Below are 13,351 nucleotides of genomic sequence, written 5' to 3'. Positions count from 1 at the left end.
ACATGCAAAATGCAATCAACATGTTGCAGGCCTTTTGTACCTCAGATTGCAATGTTGTAAGTCTCGGATCTTCATTATTTGAAGCAAAAATTAAAAGATAGTTTGAATTAAAATTTTCTTAGAATTTACTCCATTCATTCCCATAGAGGCTTTCTAAATCACTCAACATTCTCTGTTCACATTCTAATTCGTTTTCTTTGAAGGTTATTATAATAATCAGAGATTCTTAAGTGCTGCAATTGAGACACTCATTTCCCGAATTCAGCCATTGACAATGAGAGTTTTATGGGATCAACTCATAAAGAACCGATTGGTATTTTCTAAACTCGCATTGAAAACAAGCAATTTCAGCTTCTCCCTACATTAAAAAAAAAAAAAAAAAAAGGAAAAAAAAACCCTAACTAAACGATGTTGAGCTAAAAACGTAGCTCAAAACAGCCATTGAAAACAGGTACTGTAAATGCACCCTGATCTGGCCTACAACCTGACGAACTTATTGATCAGAAGGTTACTTGAAATTGATTTTATTAAAATATCCTTCCTCCACTGATGCCTGGTACTTCTGAGTTTAATCCTAGAAGTACGCACCGCTTTACTTAAGAGCATTGCTTAAAGGGAGGGATAAAATTTCGATTTCAAGTTTCGGCTTTTGTTTAAATTAATTTCTATGATGTCAATAGTGCCTTATTTTTCTCTCCTCCAAGAGTCAAAATTGAACTAAGCGCATTTTGCGAATAGAAACTAAGTACCGTTTCTGGCTCAGTTAAGAAGCCACATAAGTGCCATTAATTTCCTTGTGCAGATAGGTGCTTTCATAGATGCGCTGGAGATGGTAGTTTCTTATTGTAATATGTAGTTCAATTAAGGAGCTTTCCGGAAAAAGGGCACATAGCAAAAAATTGCGTTTGAGAGAAATGCATTTGAAGTTTTGCTCATTACTCTATGGCCACTGAAATTGACTTTCGTTCGAAATCGGGAGTCCAAGCTGCGATGAAAGGTACCATCAGTGGCCAGAAATTATTGATGGAAACTTAAAATGCATTTTTCTTAAATGCTATTTTTTACTATGTGCCCTTTTTCCGAGAAGCTCCTCAATTGATGGAGGGGCTAAGGTCTTATTTTAACGTTTTCATATTGGGGCTTTTTAAACCAAACAATGTCACAGGGACCAAATATTGTTGAGGTAAGAGCAGTTTTTATAGAGGACAATATTCTGTGCTGAGTTACCGTGCTCACCATCACAACACGGATGGCAATTAATCATTGAGAAAAGCAATTTTTCAACACAAGACGAAAACATTATTGAATAAATCAAGGAATTTCTTGGAAGTCCACCATTTATCAGAGCTCACCATCACTTAAATAATCACTTGACAAAGATGGCAAATGAGGGGCGGAGCCAGTGACTAGCTCAGGGTGTAGAAAAAAGATTTAAAAGCAGGTAAATTGGCTCATTCAAGGGTTGGGGGCCCTCCAAAAACAATCAACTGTGCCGCTCAACTGCATCCTCCTCTCAACTGCCCCTTTTCATAGCGAAGACTACAGTATCCGGCCCTGTGCAGCATGCAAAACATGACTGAGTATGGAAGTGGAATTCCTTAAATTCAAAACAAGTAAAATACAGCAGTGGTACTCCATACTTTCACACATAAAACAAAATCGCCAGACACTCCTCGACCCCCCTCCCCTCCAGGAGTGTTACTTATTTTATGACACTTAAGCCCAATTTTCTGAGGAGCGATGACCTTGAACCAAGACACTGATACAAGCCTCTCTGTCTTTTTACAAATTTGAATTTCTCAATGCCTGGGTACAGTGGTTACATTGTCTTTTTTCTTATGATAAAACCACATTCTTAACCAACCACATCCAGATGGACCCAGAAGAGACTATCTTCATTCTTGTTGGATCAAAACTGCTGGCTGATAAAATTTGTTTTCATCTCATAATAGAATTACACCAGTTTAGTTACCTGGTAAAGCAATCGCTTCCTAGATTGGAGGACTGCAGACAGTAGGTACAATGCAGAGGTCAGGCACACGTCACATTCGGTGAAAGCAAGGATTGTTGTCATTGCACAAGAATAGAAATTTTTGTCAAAATGAGTACATCCATGAGGACGTCCGTCCGATGCAATCTGTGAAAAAAAAGGATCAAATTCAATAGTGAGTACTCCAAAAAGCAATCACATACCAGATAGTTCGGAAAACCTTCGAAACATCAGTTTCTTTTTGTCAAGGTACGAATTCTCCTCAAAGTCTGTCCTTCAGCAGTTTCCTACATTTTCCTCACAATTGTCCCATTGGGCCTTTAGGATAATGCAGAAAACAGTGGCCAGTTAGCGGTTGTTACAGACTGATGTGACCTTGGTTGGGGAAACTATGAGCTTGGTAAAAATTCGGTACACAGGAAATCATAAAAACTCGACAAAATCCATCTGTTTACGGTTGCCCCACGGCCTCAAAGGAGTTATTTGTCTCTCCTTGGAAGTTGGATACCTGCACGTTTCCTTTTGAAAGGATGGAACGAAACAGAATCAAGGAAAAGTTGCTTTAGGTTTTACAGTAGGCTAGTTCCTAGCATTGGCTGATAGTAAGAAATATTAGTTAACTCTTTTTGTTGACAAATGATGACTTTAAATACATTTTGGAGTAGCATGGGTGCAGAAACTTCTCAGTCTTCCGATTAAAAAAAAAAAAAAAAAGTAAATAAATAAATAAATAACGTTTCTTATCGTGAATACTATCAAAGCTACCTATGACCTTTTTTTATCTTCTGAACGTCAAGATTTTAAAAATTCCACAATAAGTTTTGAAGAGACCTGCAATTATAATGCCACTGCTACGAGGCCCACTCACTTTTCCACCGAGTAGCCATGCGATCATGAATTTTCTGCACCCCTGCAAAGCATGAATGTTTTACTTACAAGAAACCTTAGAGAGGAACAAGCAGACAACTTGCAAAGAGGGAGGTGCCTGCCAGAACGAGCCTGGCCTTTCCATCTAATGGGGCTGAAGGCAATATCAGATGATTGCTACACAAAAATTGATGATTTGTGTAATATTCACCATATCAGGATCTCATTTTAAGCATTCAAAACATGCAGCACCCTTTGGCCTTCTGGCCGTTAACGGCCTTCTTGAGAGCAGGAAACGTTGATCTGTAAAATGAAAAAGAAGAAGTAAAAATAAAAATAATAGAATTCAAAAACAGGAGCAAGCTTACAGACGGAGAAGTGATTGAAAATGAAGGAATGCTGGCAAATTGGTCTAAAAATATGATAGAATTTAGTAATTTGTACTTCTGAAAAGACGAATATTTCAAACCACGAATTAGATGTTTGCTGTGAGAACGAATTTACAGCATAACTATACCTCCAAAACCTTGCTTTGATATGATGATGACAACTTAGGAGCATTTAAACAGAAAAACATCACATTCCGAATCATCCATCTGTATTTTATTCCTCTCAAACAGAGCAACTCAATTTTTCCTTATAAGGTTTAATATAAGTAAAAAAATAAACCTATGTTGATGCACACATTTGAGGAAGCCTCCGTTAAACGTATAATCCAGCTGGCTACAATGAGTTTTGCTAGGCAACGTAGAGGGTTTTCATTTAATTTCTTCACTTTCAAATTCCCTGATTTTTTCCTAATTTTTTTTTAGCTTTTCTCTGACTAAATTTTTTTTTAAATTTTTAAAAACTAAAAAATGAGCGACAATTCAACTCACTTGCACTAAGCATAAAACTTGCGTTGTCAAGTTTCCAATATAAATAAATAGGATGTTAGAGGCGCCTGACACATCGAAGGTAAAGTTGCTTCCCTTCTCCTAGTGTACTTCGGAACATTTTTCCCCAAACGTCCAATTCATATCAACTTTTTCCTTCTTTAGAGAGCTTAGGTTGGAAATCTATGTTTTGCCCAGGGAACCGAAAATGATAGGCCACTGCTGATCTGCCGTACCTATAATTTGTCTGATTGCTTCTTCTCCAAAGTTGTTTTTCTTGGCGATTTTAAAAATATCGTTTTCTTCTTTCCGTCCGTTCTCTTGGCTAGGAGGAACTTTCATCATCCTGTAGGCCATACTCCCTAACGCCGCTGTCTTGTGTGCTTCAGGGCTATTTAGAATTTTTCAAATTCCCTGGTCTAAAAATAAATTTCCGCTAAGATTTTCTTTCTTTCATTGCCCTTACTTCCGTAAAGTAAGTGCTGCTTGAAAAATTGTCTTGACTTTTCCAGATCCTTGTAAACATTCCTGCATGAGTGATAGGGGCAGAATAATAATGACCTGGCACTTTTTATCACTCTGAGGTGCATAGGCAGTTACCGCAGGTAGATGCAATTGAAAGATGTGACTCCAGCTTATCGCCACAGTATGACTTGAGATTTCTTCTGGGACGAGCCTTAAATAAACAACTCTCAATTTGCTGCCCAACGCAAACTTTTTATATAATTTCAGTGATTTGTCATTTCTACCTATAAAGAGTACATTCTTCCAAACCGCAGATAAGATTCAAGGACAGTTTTACAGGAAGTATTGCATCAAAAAGTGACGAAATATCACAAACCTATTCAGAAGATCTTGAGGCATTACAAACTTTAGTGGTGGTCTACCAGTTTTGAGTATTGTAAAATCAAAAATGTTGTCCTTAAAGTCTTGAAACAGCATTAGGTGTAAATTTTGCCTGTTCATTTGTTGTTGAATTGTCTGAAACTAAAAAATACCAAACATTACAAGGAAGCCATCACATAACTTACTTAGACAAATCAAAAAGAGAAAAGTAGCTGGCTCTTAAGAGAAAAGCACTTGCTACTAGGGAGAGAAAGACTCAAACAATTGGATAGCACATACAGGGTTCATGCAGCCTCAGTGCTAAAAATTCAAGCACTTTTCAAGCACATTTTTCTGAATTTTCAAGCACTTTTCAAGCACTTTCAAGAGCCTTTTGGAAGCAGTTTTGCGCGAGATTCAAGAAATTTTTCCACAGGACCTTTGACATAAAAACTCCTAATAGCGAGACAGATATCAACAACCAACTAAAATGAGTATTTTCCTCTAATTAAAAAATACACGGATGTATAAATGAAAGACCATCCCAAGTATCAGTACCAATACTGACAACCCAGTAAGTAAATACCTCTAAATTCTAAGCAAAAAAAAGTAAAATCCTGGCTCACCGCATAAGTTTTCGACCAACTACCCATCCATACTTACACCTGAATGTTTTATTCCAATTTATTCAAAACGTTGGTTTAAAAATAAAAAGAAAAATAAATGATAATAATAAATAAATATCTTACTTTCATATTCATTGAGACAACGTTAATCATTAAGAAGTGATGGATATCGATAGGTATAAGATGGGCTGAAGATGGTGCAACTTATGAAAGAGTTAATAGAAAATCTGCATGCTATCCGATGGGTTAAATCCGATGGATATCGATAGGTATAAGATGGGCTGAAGATGGTGCAACTTATGAAAGAGTTAATAGAAAATCTGCATGCTACCCGATGGATTAAATTCATGAGAATAGTAGGGTACTTGGACAAGAAGCTCAAAATTGAAGATTCATTCTTGATAAAGCTGAAGCAAGATGTTTTCTGATAGTCTTTCACTATTGTAAAAATATTTGAATTTTAAAAGTGGGATTTCTTGATTTGAGGCTACACGTAAGGAGTATGTCTGGAGTATGGAACGGCACATCATTTGAAAAAAGAGTCTTTATGAACACTAAAAAACCGGACGAAAGAAGAAAAAAAAAACACTTTCAAGAAGATAATGGACCCACATCATTGAAAAAAAATAAGGTAAAAAAACCAGAAGTAAAAAGAAAAAAATGTTAATGTGAAATTAAATAAATGTAGGTATGAAGAAAAATGTTTTTACAAGCAGTTTAAAAAGTTATAGATTTTAACCGAGACTTATGGTTCTTTTTCACAACTGTTTGGAGAGTTTCGAAATTTCTCCTTCAACGATTGCTAACTCTTCTTTTTTTCTTTTGGCACTTTGGCGGAAACTATTGGACTTAACAATTAATGAGAGATCTTGCTTCTTTTCAGCTTGTTCTGCCAGGTCGTCTGCACCTTTTTCTAAGGTCTTTACATCTTCACATAAGCGTCTTTTTCTCTCTTGTAGAGATTTTGTTTTTTCTGACTTTTCATTTTTAATAGCTGTGAGAGCCTTGATTTTCTTTTCTTCCTCTAAATAGGTAGCATATCTACTGCGAGCACCTGATACACTTTGTCTTAACTCTTTGGTTATTACCATACTGGATAAGCTCTCCATTTCATCGGTAAACTCATGTACATAACGCTGTGCTATGTAGGACTGCTCCTTTAAATTTTCTACTTCTAGGTTTTTATTTACACTAAATCCTCTCTCCACTGATGCTTGTCCATGACTTAAGAGTAGAGTTATTTTGACAACTTTCCATAAATTTTTGTATTCATCCTTGTCCATAAAGTTAATATAAAACTCATCAACTCTTGACTTCTCTTTATAAGGCTCATAGTGTGCAAAGGTGACAGCTTTCTTTAAGACAACGTTTTGATAAAATGAATCAAATTCATCAAGAATAATATCAACTTTACCAGCTACGACTATTTTACAATCACACAATGTATTTAAGACAGACCTCATTTTCTTCTTGCAAACAGCTGACCGACTAACAGGAGAAGAATCTGCATCTAGGTGAATCATACTTCTCGGATCCAAACAGGACAAATTTCGAACTAAGGCATGTGATATTGGAGATTTTTCTAAAATTTTTGACAAGACATTCTTGTAAAATCTAATAGCGCCAGTAATTAGATCAAAGTTATCTTTTTCAGCCACTTTCAGCAGCGACGAAAGACTGAGCAGGCAACTCAGCAGAGTAGTTCTCGTTTCAATTTCAACACGTTTTAATACTTTCCAGCGTACGTCTGAAAAGTCGAATGCTTTCTCATTTGACCTCCGAAAAGTGGATCTGAGAAATTCAAGCACGTTTTCAAGCACTTTCCAAAAAATCAAGCACTTTCAAGGCCTTGAATTTTTTTTTTTAAATCAAGCACTTTTCAAGCACTTTTCAAGCTTGCATGAACCCTGACATACCTATCAAAATTCAAAGTTATGAAATAGGACTTGTGGGCAATATTGCCTTGCTACAGAAGAACTTGGCATGATGAACATTTAGATGTTTTTAAACTTAAACCATTGAAATTCAAATTTTCCAAAGAATTAGTGCGCATTTTACCTCAATTTTGTTGCAGTATTTCAGTTATTATTTAGCCTAAAGTGAATTGAGGATTTCAATAGTAGGTACTTGATCTCACTTATAATTCTGCAGGAATCTTGATGGTGCCTCTTTCTGAAACAAACTCCAAAGCTCCAGTAAATCTCTTTCAGTTGAGGCTGTAGTAGGGAGGTCGCTTACATCATAGAGACAGTCCACCTTTTTAACCAGTCAAACTTTTCACGCACAGACAGGAAACATAGTAAACAAGAATAAAAGCGGATACTTGCTTTCCCCTCTCTTGCAGAGAGCCAATTCACCGGTCAAAAATAGACTAGTTGCAAGATGCACTTCAGGATTGCTGCATAAGAAATCACCGGAGTTGGGTAGTCTATTTCCTGATTGGTTATGTGATTGGAGGCATACAAAAATACATTCATTTACTAAGCATTGGGGACATTTTGGGAGTTACATCAGCAACCTACCAAAGTTTATCATCACCTTGCAGTCCAATATCACAAGTGCCATGCAACGTTGAAAAAGTTCCATCCCCATTTTATTTTTTAACAGAGAAAATAATCGACGAAACTGTCTGAAAATTTCACTGAATTTGCTATGTGCTACCAATAAAATTTACTGAAAGCAGCATTTAGTTTTCGATTGGGTTCCTCGAGCGATTACATTAGCAAGATTGCTGCGGCTACAGCCTTGAAGTTCCTACACAAAGTCATAGAGCAATAAATAGCTTCGCTACAAGAAGAGCCACGGCAATCTTTTCAACAGAGCAGCGTTTGTAGCGACCTTGAACAATCTCACTTAACCATGTCATTATTGTTTTTGAGGAATCTTGGTTCACCATTCTCGGAAGTCAACTTCCCATATGGTAATCTTTGCTCGGCTCAGGTCGGTTAGCCCAACAAAATATATCTAGGAAGTGAAATAGCTTATTCCGTCAGTATATTTTACGAAGGATATCTGTAAAAGCATTGATTGCAATTAGAAAAGTTTCATTTTGCGTGCATTCCGCGGATATTTGGCAAACGATCTGCAATGATTACAAAGAGTATCGAGGTCTGTCAAGTGCTTCAAGGTCATTCATAGATCGGATTTAGGTTCTTTCCCGTGGCGCTTCTTACAGCGCAGCTAGTTATTATTCTATGACGAAGAGGGCAACACTGATATTGTGTTCCCTCCCTCTGTCTGAGCACGGAGTTTGACTGGATACAGAGGTGAAATCTCAACTTGAGGTACACAATTCTGTCAATTACCGCCATTAAGTGTGGGAGTCTGTTTCAGAGGAAATTAGAGGCACAATCGTGCTTTTGGCAAAATTTCACACTGTAAAATAGAAAATCTTTGCGCAGTGCTACATCTCAGTTCAGGAGAAAGTGGTTGCAGCTTTGATTCATGAGTTAGCTACAATGACCTACTTATCTCATCTTTGAGCACGCGAGTTCTAAGTGCTCCAAGCCATTGCATGAGTACTGTATTTACCAACACATTCTTAAATCATTGCACAATCGAGAAGAAATGATTACTAATTTACCTGTTCATTCTACTGATGGGCCTGAACATAGTTTTGTAAGTGTTGGTCGAACGGAGGAATCGTAACTTCTTCGCCTTGACTCATGATCACACCTGTGATCAGACGGTCAGATTCATGGTGGATGGTTCAGGGCCTCAAAAAGATGGGAGGCATTTGCGGCAAGACTCGGAAAAAAAGCTTGAGTGGTTAGATGCTTACTCACACGAGTGAAGAGGTAGTCAGTAGCCATGATGACAGCAGCTGAAATTCCTAATAAACAAGTAGAAAATGGCAGTTGGTATCTTTTGAACAAGCTGTGAAATCGATTTGCACAAGGACAAAGAACATGTTTACATTACAGAACAGACTACCACATTTTGCAGGATTTAGACCTACAGCACGGAGCACGACCGATCCACAGATATTTTTTTTGGAAGGAATCCTCTGAAGCTAGTAAACGCTGATCATCTGCCACAGCACAAACAATGCCACGTCACCACTACATACCAAATGACCTACAAAAACAAAAACATAGATGGAATCCGAGGAGCTTTGTTAGTATTCCAACAGAGTGCGCCATTAGTCACTTGCACAAATAAAACGCCTTCAAAGAAGGAACCAAAAATCAATCCGCATAACATTTACGTAGCAACAATTGCTGCTAACTAAATTGAAGGCGAATGAAAAACAAGCAGTGAACTCCAACACAATGTGTTGATAAGGCGCGTCATTAACTCGCACATATCAACCCCTTTAGTTTTCGTTTACAGAGATTTCAAAAAAGGCAAGCACCACAACAAGAGAATTAACGATCCAACAGTGCAAGGTCAACGAGGCACCTTGACGAGACCGTGTATTGTAAATCTAGAAAGCTATTCGAACAAATTTAAGTTTTTTGATCTGCCTCAAGCAAAATCTTATCAGATTCTTGAAGAAAAGTGCTACGGAAAAATTTAAGCGAAGAAAGGAAAAATTCTGTCGAACTCCTAGAAGATAAAGTCGATTTAAAGGTATTTTTGGGCTAAAATACCCAAATCACCGGTATTATAAATCCCGTTATATTATTGAAAAGAGATTTATACTCGATATAAATGCAATTGTATTAATAATATGTCTTGATTTTTTTATTTTAAACGTCTTTTCATGCAAAGAAGCTTAACCATGTCCATGCTTTATTCATTCATGAATTGAAAGTAAGCAATCCACATCCCGAAAATCTACCGATTTGCCGTGAAAAATTGCAGAAACTTGATATATCAGGTCGATGTACCCACTCTTTGAATTTACCAATCGATTTAGTGAGTGCACGTATGTGAAAGTCAAAATGCTATAGTCATTTTGGGTGCATTCATTTTTCATGAAACAATTGTAAGTAATTTCAATCCCGAAAAACCATACATTTTCCGTATAAAATCGAAAAAATCAAAATATGTCGACTCCCTGACGTGAAAATTAAATTCTACGTGTGAAAATACTTATGTATCGATATGCTGAACAGAATGCCCGCCTCTCCTCGTAATTTACAAACCGTTCCTATACTCATCTCAAAATTTTTCTCAGAGCTTTGTGTTATTATCAGCTTCCATTTAAACCCCGGTTTGATGGCCGAATCGGCTGCCCAAAAAGCAAGCCATTTTTGAAGGGCTCTATGAGAAATTCGTGATATTATCAGCTCTCAGGAAATCACCCCATGGGTAAAATTGCTGGTATAAATTTTCGAGAGCTTAAAATAATCGTATTCAAGAAACTAAGGCATTAAACTATGGAGTCAATTTCGTTTTAATAATGTAACGGGATTTACTTGTCTTCAGGTCAAAACTTATACAAGGAAGCCCCTTGCAAGAGGCTAATTTTTTGTAATTTCACTCAATTTTTTCTCCTTTTTATAATTGAATTGCTTGTCACATTCTGAGGTCAATCATATTAAATTGTAATTTATACATTTCTTTTTTTTCCCCTTCATTTTATTTTTTGTTTGGAGAAGTTTTGTTGATTTCTTCGGATTTCGAATACTGTAACTTCTCTTCTATTTGGCCGATTTTTATGAATGAGACCTCTTTTAATTCGTGTTTCAACGGAGAGTAAGGAAACAATTGCTAAAAACTCGCGAAATAATTTTTTCGAAAATTGGGCGAATCCTAGCGTGACGGTGAAATGGTTAATGAAGCGTAAGTAATTGGGCGAGGAGCTGAGGATCCCGGCCTAGCTTGGCGACCGTCATTAGCTATTGTCACGCCGACGCAGTGATCAGGAGCGTGGGGAAGAGAGGGGTAAGTGGATTCCTGTATGAGCCACGTTTAGCTAATGGTCTAATGAGTCTCGAGGCTCATCACAGATTGCACTACGTTGACTGTATTTCTTAGTTTTAATAAGAAATAAAATATAATTCTGTAAAATTAGTAAATAAATACCAAGACAATTATTCAGGATGTCAAAGACTGACTGAAAACTTTTTATTAACCTCATATGATAAAAATATTATTATCAGCTGACACTGACATTGTTGTCAGATGAACAGCACTATCAGAGCACGGGTACCAACTTTTGAAAAGTATAACAGAGGTTTGGAGATCTGTCAAAGCAACGTTCTGAACAAAGCGGAGGAGTTAAATTCTCATTCCGAGAGTGCCGACCTGCTCAGCCATCCTCGAATCAATTCGCTTGATTCTGCTTATATATGCATATTTTAAATCAGCGCGTCGTGCTCTTAGGCTTTTTTTAAGAAAACCAAGTAACGTAGACTCTTGGTATTCACTGCACATAAACTAGAGAGCCCCAGAATGAGAAACAACTTTAAATCATAATTATTGACGGATAAATAAACTTTTTACACGCTTTGGAAAATCTCAGAAGTTCGCGGTAGTCACTTTTCGGTAAGGAACTAAGGGACTCGGTTATTGTATCGAGCAAGGTTCGAAACGATCGCAAAGGCGGTATACTACGTATACGCGCCAACAACTCCTTATTAGATCGCATTCAGCAAAAAGGAACCAGCGAGATTTCAGTGCTTTCATAATCGTGCAACTTCTTCGATGCTTTTAAAGATGAGACCCACAGTTCCATCATCTACGATCAAATTTTTGCAGGCCGCAAAAAATTGACGGTAGATGGTGCGCACCAGTCACCATTTGATCGGAAATTGATGGAAGTTTGAGCGTATGAGCGTATATCCAGGCCTTATGGGGAGATACTTACTATATGTACAGTACTAAACTTTACGCAATTATTTTCCTTTTAAATTTACAGGTTTTTGATGGGAAGCAAAAGCTAATTGTTAATCTGGGAGATTCTTATGGATATTGTATCTATCCTTTTTAAGTTCAGCTTCAAATCGATGTACTCTCAGCTAACTTAAACCTCGATATCGGCTCGCTCTTCAACCGTTATGAAATGAATCTGTTCGTTTTGTTTGTTTGTTTTTTTTTTTAAAAAAAATTATTCATTCATTTATTATATATTCCATTTCCAACAGGAGTCGCTTATCGTACGATCTATAGGACTCTACGGATGCCAGTGAATTCACATACGTTAGTGCGCCTTCAATTCCGTCTGATACTGTGCAATACTTCCGAGGTGGTATAGTTGCTCAGAGCGCCTTCAAAAGTATCGACTTAACTTGATGGCGGAAGATCACGATTGCCGCTGAGATTACACCCTAACGCGTGCGCAGTTACACATTTTCTCATCACCAAAAGTGAGATAAAAAAACGTCCATACCTCAATTTGCGACGTTGCAACATTTTCACTGCCTATTTTGAATGAGTAAACGAATATGAACACTTTAAAATCTGCCGTGATTTTTCCGAGATAAGACAAAATACATTATTTGAATGTGCTCCTAGCGAGCTGATAATACAATGATTGTCACTTAGTACGTTACGGTGCCTTATTACCTCTTCGGGCCCATTTACGTGCAGGTTTATAAAATTTCGGGTCTGGTTCTGTTTGTTCCAGGGTTCCTATACTTCTTTTCCCCCTTTTTAATTAAAGCATAGACTTTAGACATTAGACTGAAATCAAAAATTCAAATTCAACAATCACTGTTATTATCAGCTCGCTAGCAGCACATTCAAGTAATGCTTTTTGTCATACCTCGGGAAAATTACGGCTGATTTTAAGTGTTCGTGTTCTTCTACGTGTTCAAAATAGGCAGTGAAAAAGTTGCAAATTTTGGTGTGGATGTATTTCATCTCTCCGTCGATGATGAGAAAATGTGTAAATCCACACGTTCTGGGGTGTTATGTCGGCGGCAGTCGTGATCTTCTGCCATCAAGTCGAGGCGATACGCGTGAAGGCGCTCTGAGCAACTATTCCACCTCGGAAGTATTGCACGGTATCAGACGAAATTGAAGGCGCACTAACGTAGGAAAATTGACTAGTAGCGTTTATCGTACGATCTGCGACTCCTGTTTGCTCGAATTTTTTAAAACTCGGTGCCAGGTTGCATTTTTTGACGGAAAACCTAATACAACATAGACTAGGCATGTTCCGATTATCGATTCATAATAATTAATCGAGTGCATAATAATCGATTACAGTAATCGATCTACAGTTATCCGATTAATCGTCTAATCGATTGTTAGTTTACGATTAATCAGCAATTTGA

This window comes from Bemisia tabaci, chromosome 8 (genome assembly GCF_918797505.1).
Source record: "Bemisia tabaci chromosome 8, PGI_BMITA_v3".
In the NCBI taxonomy this organism is placed as follows: domain Eukaryota; kingdom Metazoa; phylum Arthropoda; class Insecta; order Hemiptera; family Aleyrodidae; genus Bemisia; species Bemisia tabaci.
The sequence above is the reverse complement of the archived record's forward strand: the minus strand, read 5'-3'. Positions refer to the sequence as shown.